The sequence below is a fragment of the Antrostomus carolinensis genome, unplaced genomic scaffold (assembly GCF_000700745.2).
Source record: "Antrostomus carolinensis isolate BGI_N321 unplaced genomic scaffold, ASM70074v2 scaffold534, whole genome shotgun sequence".
Classification (NCBI taxonomy): domain Eukaryota; kingdom Metazoa; phylum Chordata; class Aves; order Caprimulgiformes; family Caprimulgidae; genus Antrostomus; species Antrostomus carolinensis.
Window position 1 is genome coordinate 63,547 of NW_010311194.1, and position 21,300 is coordinate 84,846.

A 21,300-nucleotide genomic window follows, 5' to 3' on the forward strand; every position below is an offset into this window, starting at 1 on the left:
TAAGAAAATCTAAATAAATCAACATCAGAAAATTTGCTGTGGGCATTCATTCCTGCAAGGATGTGACCATTTTAACACTTGTCAGGGTCATAGCACACAGCTGAGGATATAGCCCCGGACAACTCTGCATTCCCAGGAGAATAAAACTAGAAGACATAAAGAGTCACCCAGCAGGCAGTAGGCACAGGAGCAATGGTAGCATTACTTAACTATGTGCAATTTGCTCTCCCTATCTTGATTTAAATTACACTGCTAGAAGAGACTGACAGTGTCTGGAATCAAATTGCTTAGAAAAGTGCCTCTTCAGAGGGAGAGAAAAAAAAAAAAAAGCCCAAATAACTTGAGTGCAAATGGTCTTGCAAAATGCCTATTGTGATGGGGGACAGTGGGATCTGGGGCTAGTTTTCATTAGGATAATGCTCGTGTAATTATGCTGGGCCAAACCCCTAATGCCCTGTTGTGAAATGGGGGTTTGCACCACCAACATTTTTACAGTGCCCACATCAATCTAGGTCTCTGCTCAAGAGTTAGAGGAGGCACCATCAAACAAGAGTCTCTGATCTGTTCCTGCTTCTTTCACTTCTCCAGATCAGCATGGGCTCTGGGGACCACCTTCAGGACAATGGGCTTCTTCGGTTGCATGAAAACTTTGGTGTCCAGAACCAGTGGGATCTTGAGCAGAAGGAAAAAAGACAAAATAGCCAGGTAAGCTGGGAAAAAAAGACAGTCACAACACTGACAGGACCCCTACACCTTGCATATGTCTCTTGTTTTCAATGCATTTTCTTACCTACAGATGTACTTATAGCAGGACATCACTATTGCTCATGCAAAACAGCTACAAGCTGGGATTTAATAGCCCTCAGCTCATGAATAAACTGGTTAGTGTGTTCTGGCTTCCACGTGGCATGGTAGGAAGGGCTGCACTGATCAACAGGCTGCACATGGAGGGAAAACCAGCCAAAATCCATCCGGGGAGCTGAGCTAAGGAGGGGCATGCAGTGCCATTTTGTTTAATGCTGAATTGTGTCAGCGCCAAGGGGACCTAGATTGTAATGGGTGCTGGAGGAGCAATAAGCTCTCCAGGAAGAACGAAGCTAAGATTGCTGCTCAGACTGAGTACCAAGGAAAAACCATCCTCACACAGAAAAGTGATGAGCTCCCTTGGGGTGGGCTGGAAATCTCAATAAAAAGAACATTTAAAACTGGTGTTGGAGGGAGTCATCTTGCAGGGGAGGGAAGAATGTTTTACTGAGTCTCCTCCATCAATTTGATGCTGCTTGTATCCCAGCTCTCCTTCTCCCTGTCAGGACAAGGGTCATCCACCCCCAGCCCAACAAGCTACATTAAAATCCCCATATCCCAGTAAGCTTTGCTTCAGGAAATTTAAGCAATGTGGCTTGGAGCCCAGTGTGCCATCAGTGGAGGAGTGAGAGGAGGCTGCAGCTTCCATGTACATATTCCAAAAGGATGTTCCGGCATGAATTTTTCCCTCCCGCTCTGATTTGATGAACATGACATCTTCTGTAGAAAAAAAGGCTAAAAGAGCCCCATAAACCTATGGACACCAATAATACAATACATATTTAACTTGTCTCCTTTTAATTAAAGGCAGTTATAAAAAGAATCAATTTTATGGATTGCAGAGGACTAGAAAAATGTCATTAGACTTGGGGGAGGGTGGATAGGTCACTGCATTGTTAATGGACTATTACAGTCTTTCACCTCCAGGTTACTAGTTGAGTTGCAATCTGAATCTGCAGAGATTCCAGCTGAGCACCTGTGCCAAGTAATAATTTAATAAGGATTTTTTCTGTTTCTTACAACAAATGTCCTTGGAATACACTTGCTGCCCCCTCTGCTCTGGTTTCCCAAGCTTGCCTCGTGAACAAAATGTATTAATGGCAACGCCTTTCATGTCAGTCAATGCAAAAAGCCGGGCTGGGGTTGGAAGCCAACGCCAAACATGGTGCTACCTGCCCCTGAGTCACAGGGAGTTGCCATGTTTTCAGGAGGATTTGCTGACATATAATTTCCAACAGCCGTTGCATTTGCTTTATGTCAAACAGCCCTGTCTTGCAGGGCCTGACCCATCAGCATTGCACACGGCGTTCACGGGGGTCCTGGGCAAACCCAAAACCTGGTGGGATCCTGCATAGCTTCAAAAGGGGAGAGGGTTGCCAATTCAAATTTAGCTCAGATTGCACTTGCTTGAAAATTGTTACCCTTTCGAGATTGCCTGCTGGCCCATAAGACATGAATGTTCATGTCTTGGGATCTCTCACAGAGAACAACCATGTTTAGGTTGCACAGTACAGCTTTAGAGTGGGTTAGGTGGGCTGGGAGGATGTTCCCTTTCTGCTCTCTGGAGCAGGGTCTTCTTAAACTGGGTCAAGGCAGACCAGCTGTGCACCATGGGGGAGCAAGCATCCCACAGCTTAGGTGCACCCAAAAAGATGCAGAAGACTTCAAGGATTTCAGCCTGACATATTCCACCAACATTAAATTTGCTTCTGTAGAGGATTAAAAAAATGTTTCAGTAACTTGTGGTGAACCATTTAAATTAACTGAGAAGATTTAAAAACAGTTATTCCCATATGCCTCACTAATCCACAGTGAAACCTTCCTCCCTGATCTCTGTGTGAAGCAGTAAAACCCAAGTCTCCTCACCAGAGTGTCTTTGTAGGTTCTGAATGTCAAGTTTTGCAACAGGATGACCAGGAAGTTTTTGACCAGGATGACATCACTTCCACGACGAGGAGAGCAAACCTCATTCCTGTGCGGTTCCTGGGGCCAGCTCCAAATGGCAGGAAGGTGTAGGGGGTCAACAGACTCTTTGTTCTCTTTACTGAACCTGATTACAACCAAAATAAAAGTTAGAAAGAGCTACAGTTCCAAGATGTGACAGCTTTCAGATCTGAAGTGATGAGGGGTCTGGTAAGGCAAAAGCTTTTTGTGTTTCTGTGCCTATTAGAAGAACCCAGTTAAGTCCCTCAATAGATACCTTCTGCTGCTTTTATCCTGCTGCTTGGAGCTGGTTGTGCATCTCCAGGTGCATCAGGTGAACAGGGAATACTTGAAATATGCTAATGGATATCATAAGTACTCTTTTCTCAGAACTCCCTCTCAGCTCAAAAATGGAGCCCAGATTTCAAACCCTAAAACACACAGTTCTACAGCTTCTTGTCTTCTCTTTAGCTCAAAGGACTGAGTGAACACATAGATGTTCTCTCCCTGCGTGACTAAAAGCAAGGTTGCTTTGAGACATGCTAGTCATTCCTCTCCTCATCATGAAAAACAGGGAAGAACAATCAGCTTCACAGAGAAATTTGCCACTGAGCATTTTCAGTCACACTTCTTAGTGATCAGTTAGTTTACCTGCATGAGGTCTGGGTACAAACCCCAGCCATGCTAAGTCAGCAGTGAAGTATCTCACTACCAAGACACCAGAACATCCCTCTGATGAACTCCCAGCAAGGGAAGTGATCCCTGAAGAGCTCCAGTCCAGCTATCCATGCCTGGTTTGTCAACTGGAGTAAGGATGGGGCTACTAGAGAAACTGGTGTAACATGCTCATTGCCAGAGTACTCCCATTTGGGTGGTTCCTTCTGCATTCAACACAAGGTGACCACAGGGGTCCGTAAGTGATTTCAGCAGCACCCATCTCCCTCCCTAACTTCCATCCGATGCAACTGCCACATTTTGCCCCAAAGGTCACCACATCCTCACATCAGGGTTAGCTTCCAGGGGCATTTCAGCTCCTGGTGCAAGGGTGCAGATCTGGTCCTGTTTTCTCTGGGCTAGCCCTCAAAATCTTTGCGGCCACCTGGAGATTAGCAGGCCCAGGGTCTCCCGGGTCTGCTGTGGGGTTCAACACAGACTTCTAAGCAAGGATTGTTTCATAACTTAAGTTGAAAAATTGAGTTTTATTTCCTCCTCGTCTTTGCCCTTCCACTGCTGATTTGCACGGCATCGTGCCAGTCACCCAATGGCTCTTGTTTTAATATCTGGCCATAAACCCCTCAGTGTTACAGCTGCTGGGAGCTGCTCTCACTGTCGCTCCTTTCAATGCAGTTAATTAAATTCCATGCACAGTTTATGGATGTAGATCATAAAACTCCCCTCACGGTAATGCTGGGACTAGATGTCAGACAATGATAAATGCCTAATTTAAATGTTATAATCATACATTCCCCACTTTTGCTGCCATTTCCACTCCCAGGGATGAAGTGAAGCATGCAGCTATTCCCCCAACCTGGATCTCACCTCTCAGGCCTGAATTCCTCTGGCTCTGGCCAGTACGCTGGGTCACAATGCATCATGTAGGCTGAAATCATGACCACCATGCCCTTTGGAATAGTCACACCATTGAGCTCCACTGTCTTCTTGCAGAACCTCTCAATCCGGCCCCCTGAAGGGAAAAGCCAGAGAGATTCATTCACCATCATACCGAGATACTCCATCTGTGTGGTGGCGTTGTACGTAGGAGTAGCCTGGAGAGGGGCATCAGGATCACTACAAACATAAGACTTCAGCCCCCTCAAAGCCCTCCCCAGTGCTTCCCCTTTAGGCATCAGAGACCAGAGGAGGGGAAATCAGTGCTAGCACCTCCTCCACTCTATTTTCTTTCCAACCTGGCTTTAGGCTGCTCAGGGAAGTGGTGGAGTCACTGTCCCTGGAGGTGTTCAAGAAACATGTAGATGCAGCACTCAGGGATATGGTTTAGTGGGCATGGTGGTGACGAGTTGATGGTTGGTCTGGATGATCTTAAAGATCTTTTCCAACCTTAATGATTGTGATTCTACAAGGCACAGGTGGGAACAACCTTGGCATCTCACCAGCTTCCTTTAGCTTGGGCAGGTTTGCATCGATCTCATCCTGAAGCCACTGCTGCACATCAGGGTGAGTGGCCAGGTTATATGACATGAAGCTGAGGGTGGAGCTGGTGGTCTCATAACCAGCAAAGACAAAGACAAGAGCCTGGGCCAGAATCTCCTCATCACTTAATGCTGAAAAAAGGCATAAAAGCACATACAAGAAGCTACAGAGATTAACCCTTGGGATTTCAGGATCCTGCTCATCAATCTAGGTAATATCCTTCATAACTACTTAACACTCGGTAAAGGAAGCAGCCAGCTAACCCTCTGGTACCACAGAGTATGGTACTGCAGGCTGTACAGCCAGAAAACTGCTGTTAACACCAGCAGTGTTGTATTCTTGTCTTTAAGAGCAGAATCAAGGTACCTGTAGCCTGAGCCTGATTTCAGAAAGGCTCTGTTGCCTTCTGGGCCCCTGCTCCTGGGCCAAAAAAAAAAAAAAATAGGGGCATATGACAGGAAAAGTTAGAGATGAAGAGATGTCCAGCAGCTCCTCTAAGCCATGAGAGCCTTGCACTGCTGAGTGATGAGTAGCCCTGAGCATAACGTGGCAGTGGTAGTAAAGGCAACACAGGATTTAACGCTGGTGCTGTAGTAATCATAGAACCATAGAAGGTTTGGGTGGGAAGGGACCTTTCAAGGTCATCTAGTCCAACCCTCCTGCAGTGAGCAGGGACATCTTCAACCAGATCAGGTTGCTCAGAGCCCCGTCCAGCCTGACCTTGAGTGTTTCCAGGGACAGGGCTTCTACCACTTCTCTGGGCAACCTCTGTCAGTATCTCACCACCCTCACTGTAAAAAAATCCTTCCTTGTATCTAGTCTAAATCTACTTTATTTTCATTTAGAACCATTACCTCTTGTCCTATCACAACAGGCCTTGCTAAATGCCCAAGTGCTGGCAGGATTCAGCCTGCAGTGCCGGGTGCTGTACAAACACCCTGTCCTGGCACCTCAAAAGTTTATAAATATCTTGCCTTGATTGAGGCTGATGGACTGGCCTTGGCTGAGTCATTATTTTCTAAACCTAAGTTTACCTTGGATGAGGAACAGAGATGAGCTCACACATGAGCAAGGTACATGTAGCATAAGTACTTTGTGAGTTTTATGAGATACAGCCAGCATCAATAGACTTCAGAGAAGATAAAATAAGAAATCAGGGTAAGGAGATACTCACTCTGTTTGCTCTTTGTTGCACAAACAGACTTCAGGATTTATCCCAGGAAATGGGATATAATAAAATATGGCTGATATGTGATAAGCATCATTATGGCCCCACTACTGAGACCTTGAATCTCCCTGTAGGATTAATGACTAAAATCCTCTTCTACTTTCTTCCTTTAACCACATGAGGAACTACCATGTTTTCTGCTGAGAGAACATCCCAAGACATACTTTTGTAAAAGTCAGTATCAGCAGACTTGGAGCTGTCATGTGAGGTTTGTGAGTCAATCATGAGATGCAGGAAAACGACTGGGGAGAAAGAGAAGCATAGAGAGAGAAGATGTGGGTGGGGAGGAGGCAAACCTTATTCAGCACGAGCTCCTTGCTGAGACACCTGCTCCATGGCTTTAGCACACTTGGAAGTTCAGACTGGAGACCCTCTGTAAACACAGATACTTTCTCCTCATGGAAGCCCAGGCAGGGCATGCTTCTCGCCCTTCCCAGGTCTGATGAGCTGGGAGCTGTTATGGAGCGTAGGTGACACATCACAGCTTCTGAAGATGCCACCAGGTCCCTCCTGCACTCAGAAAAAGAACACAGTGAAGAGGAAAGGCCACCTGGCCTGGACTCACCGTGCCACTGCCCTTTTCTCATTCCTTCTTCATTTTTATAAAGACATCCTTGAAGACAAAGATTGTATTCTGATTTCCATCTGCAAAACAGATTGTAAAAATGACATCCAAAAACACCACCTCTCGTGCAGCTTCCAGAACAGGCCCTACACCTTCCTCAAAATGCATCCCCAAAAACCAAAACAGCAGCATAGTGATTCGATTTGAGCAGAGCACAACAAGCCCACCACTGAGTAATATGCTATGCCCATGACCCCTATGGAGTTTGCCTCCACAGCTGATGAGACCTTTGTTGCAGTATGGAAAAGGCTCTCCAAAAATGGCCCCTTTCCCACACTGAATACAAATTCTTTCCTGTCAGCCCCATACAGTTACTCACTCCTTCATGGTCACGAACTCATCATTAGCCACTTTCTTTTCAAGGTTTTTCACTAATTTTTCACCGTAGTGATTAATGACAGGGAACATCTGAAATGCAAACCAAAGCAAAAAAGCACTGTTGACTTTTCACCTCCATGAAACAAGGCTGGGCAATTCTGCCCTGCCATCTGTGACTTGCCCAGACTTTAGTTTGTGGAGGAAGGGCAGGCAAGGGAAGGTACCATTTTCCAAGCCTCAGACATTGTTTTTTCTCATCTTAACAACCAGTCCACAGAGCTCATATGGCTATGATTGAGCAAGGTTTTCCTGCACACACAGCTCCTACTCCAGCTGAACATCCATTCCATCTGGGAGTGAACGTGGCTCCTGAACACATGGAAAACGGGTACCCATGGTCTGAGCGATGCACTTAGCAAGAGGAAAATACAGGTCATAGAGCCAACAGCCTCAGCCTGCAATATCTCATGTGCCAGTTCATCTCCCACACCCTTTTCTGTCTCTCTCTCCATGATGATAGACAGCCACCATGTTGCTGAACTGCACCCAACAACGCAGGTGCCAAGAGATGTGGTCTCCACAAACGAGGTGACTTTCCTGTTTGAGGGGAAGGTCTGTACTCAGAAATGGTCCAGTCCTCTTCTAGCTAGTGATGCAAAGTACTAGTGGTCTCTGATTTACCTCCTTCAGCTTCCCACTGGTGAAGGCTGGAGGCAGAACACGAATCCTTTTCCACTTCTCATCTGCAGCCACATTGAGGGCTGCTTCCAGGATCCCATTCAGACCGAAGTTCTGCACAGTGAGAACGTTACAGCAAAAAGGGACATGGTTACACAGGGAGATGGGTGAAGGTTTCCAGCTCCCTTCCACATGACAGAAATGCAAAAAAAAAACCCACCATGGAGCACTGACTTTGTCCCTGAAGTCCTCTGAGCTCTACTTTAACCAGCAAACAACAGAAATGGAAACAAAAATCTAAGAGTCATGAATTACATCAGCCCTGGGGTACATCTAGGCTGATGTTCCAATGTCCCAGTCAGAGAGGCCTCTACATCTCCCTAGCAGAGTTTTGATATCTATACCATCAACAAACTGAGGCACAACAGAGAGCAACTACCTGCTGAAGGGCTCAGAGAAGGAGAACAGAAACCAAGAAGAAACTCTTTTTTTCTTGCTGCATGCACTCAGTATTGGAGAGCAAAACACAGGACTAGATCCCTACCTGGCAATTGGTGTAATGGTATAGCTCTCTTTCCCCAGGATGTTTTTGATGAGGATGGGGTCCAAAAACAGCCAGCACAGGCTGCCTGCCATCAAAAATCCTAAGCCAAGAGAAACCCACAAGTCAGTCCATCCCTCATGGTCAGTTGGAGCAGAAGCAGCTTGCTCTGTCTGTGACCAGAGCCCTGCACAGTGACGGCTGGTGCCCAAAGGGCAGCTGAGTCCCCTCTGATAAAACAGCCGAAGGGATGAGGCTGAAACTGTTTTATTACATAGCAACACAGCAGAAAAGGAAAGAAAGTGCCCAACACAGACAGCATGAGCATTTCTAGCAATTGTCTGTGGTATTAAAGAGTTGCCAAACCAGCATGGGTTTAGATAAAAGGCAGCTTTTGCCATGATATTGATCCCCTGCACTTGGGCTGTCTGAGCTCTGTTTCCACAACTGGTAGCTGGAGTCAATAAATCCACACCAAATAGCCTACCTGTGGGGTAAAAATATTTCCCTGCCTGGCCTATGAGGCAACAAGAGGAGAAAAACTCATCCATCTCCTCCATTTTCCAAACAACAGAGACAGAAAAACTTAAAAGCCATGGTGTGGGCTAAGAGGGCAGGGAGCCTTGGGCCACAGCCGAGGGAAGCTGCCATCTTCAAGAGGCTTGAGAACTTTTAATCTTTTGAAAAAATGCACTAGGTTTCATGAAGCCTCCTAGGATTATTTTTTTTGTGTGTGTGCAACAATTTTGCTTCGGTTTGAGAGGTTCTCAATAAAAGCATGATAAGAGGCCCCGGCACAAAACCAGCTCTGTGCAGGGAGCGGGGAGGTAGGTTGAAAGGTAGCTCATGCCCCGGCTTTGGGAGAAGCAGGGAGCAAGATGAAAAACACTGTGGCAGCCTGCAGCTTGCTTTCTGCTCAAGACAGACAGAAGAGCAGCTTCAAAAGCACGAGGCTCAGTTTGACACCAAGCAGTGGAGTTTTCTGGGCAGGCTGCGTGGCTGGGAAGTGATTGGTTCCTTCCCTCGCTAATGCATCTGGAGTTAAGAGATAAAGGCATGGCGGGTGTTGGAGGACAAAGGGAGATCCCTGGACTCTCCATGGTGCAAGCTTCCCCAGCCCCAAGGTCACTAACTGCTGTTTTGTTTTTAATGCTCTCAAATGGGAAAAAGAAAAAAAGGTTCTTTACAAAGCTTATGCAAAGAAATGACCCTCCAAACTGGCTGCCACCATCCCAGCCCTGCACTGTACTGAAATCCCAGCAGGAAAGAAGCCTTGGAGAGATGGCTGGAGACTTTCCCAGTGGAGGACCTGGGTTTTCCCAAGCTGTCACTGCTGGAATTACAGTGCTGAGACATGGTGGCAATGTACCTTTTTCCATTCTACTTTGGGGCTGCAGAGCACCCCAAACAGGCAGTTTTGTTCTGCAGAAAGAAACTCACCTCCAGATTTTACCATATTTTTTCAAAGCATGTCTGATCAAAATTCAGGACTCCCTGCAAAAGAAGAAAGGAGAAATGAACACTTTGCCAGCAAAGAGTGATCAAAGCAGGTCACAGCTGGCAGTGCCGCGCATCCCACAGACCCATTGTGAGTGGCAGAGGTTGGGAGGTGCGTGGTGGCTCTTAAGAGTCACATAGACACTTAGGGGACATTTGCACTAGAGGGAAAAAAGACAGCAGAGAAAGAGTAAAAAAAAAAAGAAGCACTTTCAACTTCCACTAGCCAACCTAAGCCAAAAATGTAATGAAAACAAGGTGTGACAGGGTACATGGCTTTAGGATGAGCAGTTAGCAGGCAGAACTACTTCCCAGGGTGTCCTTTCTTCAGCTCAACAAGTTAGAGCTGCTACTGCCTTGTCCTCGTGAGATCTTCCACTGCAGTTACTGAACCGGAGCAATGATGGCTTCTTTGTTTTGCTTTGTTTCCATTAAGTTTTTAATTGATGTTACCTGTAAAGATGAAACTTTGGGACACATAACACTCACCATACATCAACTAAACCGTTAGTAAGAGACCACACGCACGCTGTAAGCCCAACAAACATAAGCTAAAACACATCTTTCACTGAAGCTAATACATTTTGTTCTGCATTTGCAGACAGTTACCTGGGACCCGTTATTACCTAGTTATTTGGTAAGATTCGGTAACTGGATGACATTTGAGTTTTATTTAGAAATCTATTTGTTTGGCTTAGTTTCAGGATGGCCCAACAGCAAGTGGCTGGATGGGGCATTGCTGGGGCTAATTCAGCCTCTTCATGGGGATAACACAAAGCACAAAGAAATATGCAGTTTTAAGAAATTAGCAGTCTTGGGCATCTCTCCAATATTTTTTTTTTTCCTTTATTTCCAACTTCAGTTGCTGGGGAGCAGGTAGAAATCCAGGGAGAAACTAATAACTAATTACAAAGTAGTTGGAAAACAAAGCACATCTCATTCAGGTCAACCAGACCCTAAAAGTAATTTTTGTGTTCTCTGTGTTTCCAAAGAGCTTCCTACCTGAAATCCTCATTTCCAACTGACTAAATCAAGAACAGAGGAAAGAGATGCCCAAAGGATGGGAAAAACAGCACCAGCTACAAGCGAGAATCTAAAGCAGCTATGGAGCAGCAGCTGCTGGTACTCATGTGCCAGTACTCCAGGGAAGTTCCCCAAAATGGCAGAGGCCATGGCCCAGGAATACCCAGGTTCTGGAAGGCCTGGAAGGGCCATATCCTATAGCTGCCCAGCAAAGAGCATGTGAGGTGCATTTATGCAATGAAAAGAGAAGGTTCTTCATCCTGAGCACAGTGAACAGCTTAAATAGCTGGTTCCCACCACCCAGAGAAAGCTGAAATTATGGACCACCAGCAGCAGACCTGCTGAGGACACTCTCTTCATGTAATAAATGCAGGATCACTTGGGGTACAAGGTAATTTGGGGTACATTTTGACACAAGACAAGGGCTGAAAAGAGCTGCGGCCCAGTCTAGTCAAACACAGTGTGCCTGGGCACCTCGGGTCTTTATTCAGGGGGGCTCATTTAGTTCCCCAGATCAGGGATCTGTGACTCAAGTGAGGTCTCAGAGGGATTAAGTTCTCAAGCTGTGACATGCCCTTGTGTTTGTCTTTGCAAAGACCTACTGTGATGCTCAGGTGGTAGAGCCACAGCAGTGCAGCAGCTGAGCAGGGAGATAAATTATAACAGCAAAATTAAGTTTTTGCCGGTGTTGCTCACTACAGCTCCCCTGAGTGACATAAGCAAAAAGGTGATTTTGCCAACATAACTAAACTGGGGCTTCTGCTGGCACAAGCACATGGGCAGACACGGACATCACCCACTGCCCTACTCGCAGCTCACAGAGCCCAGCCCAGCCAGGAACACCCTGTCCCCATTGCAGCCAACCAGAGCTTGCTGTGGTTAAAAACACGGAAATTACTTCTCCTTTTGGATCTGCTGAGAAAAGAAAAAAAATAATAAAGCTCCTTTTTATTTCCCTCCCCACCCAGCCCAGCTTTCTCCTTCATGTCCAGCTGGCAGAGAGAGGGTACAGGGGAGCCCCACAGCCTCCCTGATAAACAGCCCTCGCCTCTGCTTTGATGATAGCACAGGAACACTGAGCACGAGTCTTTTTAACATTCATTCATGTACTTAGGCACTTCATATCAAGAGTGGTGGCCCCAGCCCCTCCCCAGCTGCAGGCACAGGGTTCTTCTCCTCTCTGGTCACCCTGTGGGATCAGCCTCTACTTACAGCACAAGGAGGCAAAGGAAAATGATGGGAAGCAGCCAAGTGACAAAAGAAAAGCTTGGCAGGAGATCCATGGTGTCTCCTGAGAAGCCGAAGCCAAAGCTTTGGTTCAGGAATTTTTTTTCCCTGGCCTTTGGCTGCAGCCACGCTCACATGACGGTGAAGGAGGAGTTATCTCATTTGCTCAGTTGCTCAAACTTTAACCCTTGGGCAGGTTTCTCCCTGGACTGGGATGTCAATAAGATGCCCAGCCCCACAGATCTGGAGATTTGAAACTGCTGATGGGACAGTTTTTACCAAGGGAAAAGATAGCAAGGGGCATCAACTTCCTTAACCCCTTCCTCCTGCCTCTCGCCCGAAACCCGTGAGGTTTATATGGGGCTGAGGGGAGACCCCAGATTTTCCTCCTGCAGCAGCGATGATGAACCCAGACTTGCTGCTGCCCCTCACCCTGCCCAGTCATGCTTTTCTTGGCTTCAGTGCTTCTATCAAGGAACTGCTATTGTCCCAGGGGTTTTCTGGCTATGCAGCTCACCATAGACCTTCCCTTGTGCCTTCCTCTCCCAGCCCCATTTATCTTGTCCTCCTGCATCTCTTATTTAAGGTCCAGGAGGGAAAGGGCTGGAGAAGATTGACTTGCTGGGAAACATTTACCTGGGGCTGACGGGGCCCCTTATCCTCAGGCAGAGCCCTCTGGACTGCAGACTCAGTGGGGAGAACAACCTGTGTGCACACCTGAGCTGATGGAAGTTTTTCTTGATGTCCTCTTGCATGGCTTGGTGGCTTTGCTGACCTGCCTGCCTGTTTCTCAAGTCCCAGGAAGCCATCAGGGCACGGGCATCCAAGCAGGGGGTGTTGAGGACTGAGCAATCCCCTGGCATGGTGAGCACCATGCTCCCAAGGAGTGCCAATGTTCCCCAGCTGTGGCATTTTGGGATGGTTCCTATTCCTCTTCTGCCCCTGACTTTCTATTTTTTCTCAAGCCTGGGGCTGCACAAGATGGCTTTTCTTGTTTGGCTTTAGGCTACTCGGTGTTTTCCCCAAACACATACATGGGACTGGCTGCTTGCTACTGGAGAAACAGGGAAAGGCAGATCACATGTGGCCACGCCCAGAGTCCAGCAGCATTTTTTTGCCTCTGCCCAAACATCTATTTTGTCTCATAAAACACATGCAGCAAGTGCTGAGCCACCAGCAGGTCCAGGGTCGTCTCCACACCCATGTAGAAGAGCCACTTTTGGTAGGATGACAACTCAACCATCCCCAGCTTTGCACAGTCATGATGTGCTCGATGATTCATGTAATCAGGGGCTGTCAGTAATCAATTAGCTCATTTATGGAGGCACGTGCCTGATTTCTGCTTCCCCAGGCTGCACTGAAGAGCTGAACCCTGGCAGCGTGCTGTGCCAGAGGGCTGCGACAGGAACCTTATTCTCCATTTTATGGGATCTCCTTCTTATAAGACATCTTGAAGCAACCATACCCTGGGAGATATCCTTTATCATTGCATCCAAAGGCTGGTTCTCCCCTTCATGTTGTCCCATACCAGAACAATAACAAGAACTCTGATGAGAGGTGGGAGGAGAAACCAGGTCCCAGGGCAGCAGCTCCCGGTCTGGGATTAACTGTATTTCTTGCCTTGCACAAGCCCTGTGATTTTCCAATAACCTCTGCTAACAGCCATTGTGATTTCTCAGTAGGAAGCAGGTTTGTGAATCAGTATTTTCTCCTTTCAGACCAACTGAGGCAAAGCCAGATTTCAGAGGAGAATGAGGATGTCAGCTACCCGCCCCCCAAAAAAAGGTAAATAAACTGTGCTGCAACTTCAGAGGCAAGGAAATTGCTCATTTGTCCAAAATAGGTTTGAGTGGGAACAATCTGTTCTTCTAGAGGTGGCACTTTAAGGAGAAGACAAGGTGCAGAGCCTCATCAAACACATGGTGCTCCGTCACACAGCCAGGGTGGGGGGACAGTGACACCACCCCCCTGACCCATTTCACATCAGGAACATTTCTTTTCCTGGCAGCGACACGCTCTGCTAACTTCCCCGTGACCCTGTGGTGATGACCACACTGTGCTTGGGAGGGGAAACCCATATGGTTGACAATGGGGATATTACTGTGCCGGGCTCTGCCACATCCCTGCCGGGAGCCACATCCGCTGGGTAAGCGTGTGGCTGGTGAACTTCTGCAAACTCCTTATTTACCTGATTTTTGTTTTGTTTTGGTACATCTCTCAGAACACTCTATGTCTCCCTGGCTCCACAGGTTTGAGAAAATCATAGTTGATAAAAATTCTACCTCCCAACCAAAAGGGCCACCACAGGTCAGAGCTGCAGGTGGGACGATCCAGAACAGTCATCATCACACAATGTTATAGAAAATAAGGTATTAAAGTGCTGCTTTTATACTTACACAGCCCTTTGGACTAAATGTGATGGTAGATCCTGTATTTACTGATACTATTTTTTTTTTTTAATGTGACTATGACTGAGATGGCACCCAGGAGGGATAAAGCAGAGGTGAAGGCTCTCCAGATCATGTTTCCTGGCAACATTTAAAGGCTTTTAGCATTGTGGGCTAGCAAACCACACAACAGTGCTCTTGAAGAGAAAGAAAGTTTGGGCTGCACAGCTCTTGTCTGTCCAAGGCTGGTGGTCCAGGAGAAACATCTTGTGGTACTGAAACGGGGAGCAATGAGTGTTCCCCATCATGCTCCTGCAGTAGATGTGCTAAACCAAGTGAAAAATAACAGCAGCAGCAGCCTGCGAGTTGATATCAATGCTTCTTCCAATGTCACCTGTTTCACAAAATTGTCACTTTTTTTCCTCCTCTCCCATTTCAGATCACAACTTATTTAACAGGAAAAGTCTCCGAGAGAGCTGTTAGACCCCATTGGCAAGAGTTGCATCAACAGCCAGCGACCTCTTTAATGCACCAGGCTGTGGACATGGTTACATATGAGAAGACAGAGATGGTTTACAGCCCTAGTGATATTCCCAAGGTTAATGATCTGTACTTGTGGAGGACCCAGAGTGTTCCAAAAGGAACCTCCTCCAGATCATAAGCAGACATGGCCTCAGCCTCTCTGACATTGCCCTTCTTGCCATCACCAACACAGTGCCATTGCTTTCCCCATTAATAAGAAACCCCGAGGACTCTGAAGAGGCTTGTGGAAGCCCTGGGGATACACAATGCTATAAAAAGACTATATATTCTTACACCCTGGGGAGAGCAGGAGTGATTCAGCGTGACCCCTACTTCCACCCATGGCAGGGTCTCCCGTAGTGGTCCTGGACATGGCTGAAGCCAGGGCTCTGCATCCCTCCTATGCTAGTCCACTGGCCACCACGTGGTCCATGGCACTGTGGTGACTCCTGGCGTGATTGCTCCTGTGGCACCACCCCAGCAACAATCCTGGTTCAATATTAACTCGCACGCTCTGTACCTCTCCTTATCGCGGCGGTGGCACGGTGCCTGGCTTTCCTGCATCGGAGACTTTCCCTGTGTTTGTGTTACTGTTGTCCCAGAGCACCGTGTCCTGTGGCCACCACCCTGCACTCCTTTACCCCCAGAGGGGACAGATGGCCAAGTAAAGTAGATATGTGGGGATTCCAAAGCTGATGGTCACCATGGTTAACACAAGCAGAAGGGGATTCAAGGTCTGATATCTGGCTGTAGTCACTGGTACTGTCATAGCTGCAAAAATGGGACAACACAGAGCAACTGGGAAACAATGACTGAACTGAGAGGGCACAGAAGATTATATTAACCCTTATTCAGAGGTTTAAACTTCAGAGGAGCAGGGCTAACAAATAAAAACCTCTTCTGGTTGTAAAAACGCCCAGAGACACTACTAAACTACAGAGTTTTCCCAAGAGAAGAGGTGATTTTACCACCATCTGGTTGATGAGACTGAACAAGGTCAAAGGGAAAGCAGTCCTGCATGGACACAGACGACTGGATAGAAGACCACCCCCAGAAGACGTGCTCTGCTGCATCTCAGGCTTTTTCTTTAGCAGCTGTATTGTAGACACAAAGGTTTCCTTTCCTCCACATGCTATGGAAAAAGTCATGTTGTAACACACAACAGTTTTCCAATAGCCACAGCAAAATGTCAGCCTTGTTAAAAACCAGGCTTGTGTTCACCGACTGTCCCATCTTCAACAATTCTCTTCTTATGTTCCTCTCGTCCCACAAACGGGATCACGAGCTGTTTATTTCTGGCTCTTCCTTACAAACCTTGCTCTCAAACGAGCCTCTTGAAAGGATTAAATGGGAAAGCACCAGATGTATGACTTCCTCGAAGAGCTCCAGCAGCCGGGGAATGACTGAGGGCTGGCACTGGTTTCTGCTTTCCTTCTCACCGAGCTCAAAACCCTGCAGTGCTTCATGGCTGGGTATTTCTAGGACCTCTGCAGAGCGAAAACACCACATTGCTCCTTTCATCCATCAACGCTGCTGAATGCTCCTGAAGCATCGACAGCTGAAACCCATCACCCTTTCACTCCTCTATAATTTCTGAGCAAGGACAGAAAATTATAAACTGCAGCCAGCGTTACAGCATGAAACTAATTACAGAAAGCACGGAGGGGGCAGTGCTGTGTGCACTCCCCGTGCTCTCGGACACCAGCTCCTCCAAGGACAGCCTCTCCTTTGCCTGACTCACATTGTATCAGAGAACTCTGTCTTTTCAGATCTCCCAGGTGGTAGCTTGTGCTCATTGATGAAGCACCCAGTGCTTTCCAGAAAGTGGAAACCATTACCACCTCAATTTCTGCCCAGCCACTTCCAAATCAGAAGTCAAGCCAGAAAAACACAAAAATCATGACATGGCCCTGAAGACATCAGCTTTAAACACATGACATATAACCCTTTTACCATAACCCACTTACCTCCAAACCCACCATATCTCATGGGGACATATGTTAGAAACAGCCCAATGGGCATAATGCATTTTAGAGCTGGAATCTAAAAATGCCAACTGAATATGAGCCAGCAGTGTGCCCAGGTGGCCAAGAAGGCCAACGGCATCCTGGCCTGAATCAGAAATAGTGTGGCCAGCAGGACCAGGGCAGTGATTGTCCCCTGTACTGGGCACTGGTGAGGCTGAACCTTGAGTGCTGGGTTCAGTTTTGGGTCCTTCACTCCAAGAAGGACATGGAGGTGCTGGAGTGTGTCCAGAGAAGGGCAACGGTGCTGGGGAAGGGTCTGGAGCACAAGTGTGCTGAGTTCACGGCTGAGGGAACTGGGGTTGTTGAGCCTGGAGAAAAGGAGGCTGAGGGGAGACCTTCTCACTCTCTACAACTACATGAAAGGAGGGTGTGGGGAGGTGGGGGTCAGTCTCTCTCCCAAGTAACAAGTGATAGGACGAAAAGTTGTGCCAGGGGAGGCTTAGAGTGGATATTAGGAAAAATTTCTTCAACTGAAAGGGTTGCCAAGCATTGGAACAGGCTGCCCAGGGCAGTGGTGGAGTCACCATCCCTGGAAGTATTTAAAAGATGTGCTGACATGGCACTCGGGGACATGGTTTACTGGTGGACTTGGCAGCATTAGGTTTTTGGCTGGACTCGATGATCTTAGAGATCTTTTACAATCAAGACAATTCTATGATCTCTGCTGGGCCAGACCTGGCAACGCTTAGAGCAGCACCACTGTCCCAGGGCAGAGCTTGGCCCATCCCTTCTGTCTCTGTTGCCTGGGCTGTGGCTGTATTTTCCAGGGCACATCCTGCTCATGGACTAGGGACAGGGTTGAAGCTGTTTGGCTCGTGATTCATTCAGCATCATGGACTCCCTATCAGCGGGTGCTGGATGTGAGCCATCCCCAGCACGCCTGGGCACAGTCCCTTCCGAGAAACCCAGCAGGTATGGCTGGAGGCTCCTCTCTCAACCTCACTGGGAGGATTTTCTATAGCAACTAAAGCCAGGCATTTGGCTGGTTGGGTTAACCCTTGCTTGCTTCATATAATGATCTTGGAGAAAAATGAGCATCTTTTTCTCACCTCTTTAATGTCTTCTGTGGTGCAGAGACAGCTATGGATCAATGAAAGTGTCTTCATCAATCACCCTGGATGCTTTTTGCTGAATGGAGGATTGAAATGCTGCATTCTTCCTCTGCCAGCCCTTTCCATGGTGGGGGGAAAAACATCTATAATTTCCATCAGGTTACATGAGGTTTAAGCTCAGAGGATACAGTCTCCCAGCAGATTAAGTCATGGGCTCATAAATCAGTCTGGAAATTTCTCCTGCTTCATCCCAAATTTTCCATAGTTCAGCTTCTCTGATGACTCCTACTTGCTCTTTGCCTGCTCCACACCTCTGGGGTGTTTATGCCAATCAGATGCACTTGTACATAAATAAAAAATAACATTAAAAAAAAAAAAGTTTGTATTTACAAGTTAAGTCTTGTACTCTTGGAACTAAACTCTAATTAGGTCAGTCATGTTCCCCTGGTAGGGTATGAATGATAGTGCTGGAAAACAGACAATTTATAGAGACCCAAAAATAACTCATCCTGCTGTTTTTTAAGAAATATGTGTTTTCTTAGCCCTCCACTGAAGACATTTGCAATCAAGGCCACTTGGGCACACTGATACCAGTCCACACACCACGGCTTGATCCCACAGGTAAAGCTGGCCTGTGCCTCAATTTCCCTCTACCAAAGGAGCAATATTAATCCTTTCCAATTTGACAGGGCTGTGGTGAGGTCACCTGTGTTTGTAATGCATTTTATCACTCTTGGCATGAAGCCCCAGGCTATATTACAGGGTTTTTTTTTTTTTAGACTTGCCTTTCAACCTTATCTGCACCGTCTGTTTAGTGTACAAAGTGCAAGCATTTGTAGAACTCAGATTATCAAGGATCAGGGTGAAGAACAAGTTGTCCAGGGCTTCATCCCTGTGTGCACTGGTGCTTTGCATATCTGAACCAGGTCAGCATGAATGATGCACTAAACCCCCTAGAAGTTGCACAATACAGGGAAGTACCTTTGAATGACATCATGGGTGTTGGTCACTTCCTCCTCTGACACGTTATTGTCACTGTCACGCATGGATAAGTTGCAGTTTGCTCATTTCTCCATGTATAGGTGCAGATTCTCTGATTGTGTGAATGACTCCTCTGGTTTCTGCTGAGAAATTTGCCTTGTAAAACTTTGCAGAACTTCATACGTCAGACTCGTCTCGTCTGATTTAGGATTATCCTAACTCATTAACGAACTGCGATGAACATGCCAATTGCCTACCTAATGAAGGTCTCCACCGGCCACGTTGCCTTGGCTTAGAGGGACGTGCCCTGCATTTCTAAAGAAATAAGACAGCAAAGCAAAAGGACTCTCATTCCTCAGGCACAGGGGAATTGAATGAAAACCCAACAAAAACGTGTGTTCAGATAAAGTTCCTTTTGATTTTGTGGGAAATGCAGGTTTGAAATGAAAATAATTGCTGAGGCGAGAGGAGAAAAAAAATAAAAACAAGCGACAGGTTAAAAAAAATGAAAATAAAAGGAGCAAGGAGAAAAAATAAATAACTCTGGAGCAAGAACGCAGAGGGAAGAAGAAGAAGAAACAAATGAGACAAATAGCAGAAAAAGGGTCAGTAATGAAAGCCCAGATTACTCGATTCAGTCAAGCCCTTGCTTGTGCTGTTCAGGGCAGGGCAGGAAGCCAATCTGTTTTCTCTGGTATTGTTTAGGTTACAAATGCCGTGGCAGATTTCCCATCCACTCCCATGTTTCTGTCCATGCTCCACTCTTAACCACAAAAACATGTGCAGAGGAATCTCATTCTGAGAAGAGTAAAGGCTGGAAGCAGGAGGATGATACACTTTGGAGCGGAATGACCTCAAAAAACCACTTCTGCATCTCATGGCAATTTTGCAGAATAATGTCTCATTCACAAAATGCTATGGTGTGAGGATTTTCATCTTCAAAATGGGTACATTGATACCTCTGGGTTATTACAAGCTACCAGCCGCAGAGGGCTGCCTGTATTTATACAACACTGCATTATTTATAACATCCCTTTCAGGAGCAGGAAAATACAAGTTAGCAGTTTGACTTTTTTTTCTTCCCCCCCCTTCCTCTCTCCCACTTGGAAAACATTGATTTCTCGCCCTCATTTCTCCCACCAGAACTGTAGCCAACCTGACTGTATTTAGTTTACTTCTCTAGGTCAGAGGCCCAGCTCATGAAAATCACCAAGAACCACCCTGGTATAACAGAGCTGCTCTGGTTTCCATCCCCTGGGATCTGGTCCAGTGTCCCCAACATCAGCACGTTTGTGGGAACCGATTAACGGCTGCTGGGGAGCACGAACGTTATTTGCGAGGGGATGAAGGTGCACAGAATGGTGGCCCCAGGGGTTTCCATTTCTGAAAGGGTTTCAACTCTCCCGTGTTAAGGATCTGGAGGAAGTTTATCATCGCAAAATAACAAATTATTTAAGGCTGATCAAATCTTGGGTGGAAACTATGTGAGAATGTCAATTTAGTTAAAAAGCAGCAGGGGATTATGAGATTTTTACAGAACTAGCAGCAAGGAATTTTAGCCCGTGTTACATTTGCACCATCCTGAGCTGTTAACTCGTGAGCACGCTGGCAAGGCACCCAGAAACTTCTTCAAGCCAAAAATAACGGAAGAGGCTGGAAAATATTCCCCCCTACACCAAATAAACGTACCAAGGACACACACGATTCAAAAAGGGTTCTTTTAATTAGAAGCAAGTTTGCAAAAGAAGAAGTAACTTTCTCATATAAAATAGTGGAGTGGTGAAGGTGAGGCTAACAAGAGGTGTGGAACAAAAATCCAGGGCAAATCCCCAAGGAGACACTGAAGTAAAAGCAACAATCCGATAACCGTAGTACACCGAAGGGTAACTCAAACACAGCTGTGCACGGTGGTCCGACCCATAGACTGACGGCAGATACCAAACCAGAGGATGGACTCCATCCCAAGAGTGGCAAAGTGACCGGCTACAAACTCACCATAATAACATGTTCTTGCACCTTTCTGCTACCTGAGAGCTCCCACTGCACCGTGACAGATCCCAGCACATGCCCAGGAGCTTAACGCCATCAAAGGGGGAGTGCTGGTGGCATTTCCCATATGCTCCACCTGCAGAATGCCACCACTTGCATTAGCAGAAAGGTTTCATTCCCAGATCTAGAGAATCAGACATAAATGGGAAAACACTTTGATATAAAGCTCTGTAACCTCATTCCAGTCTCTATATCCAGCAATTCAAGCCCCAAGAAAGTACACAGTGATCAAACAGTGTCAAAATAATGACTTTCCTGCCAAGTCTT

At 46.7% G+C, this 21,300-nt stretch overlaps 1 pseudogene; it reads right to left on the reverse strand.

Annotated features, from left to right (window-relative positions):
• Positions 1-576: 576 nt before the first annotated feature.
• On the reverse strand, positions 577-12,071 carry LOC104523908 (cytochrome P450 3A12-like; annotated as a pseudogene).
• Positions 12,072-21,300: the final 9,229 nt, after the last annotated feature.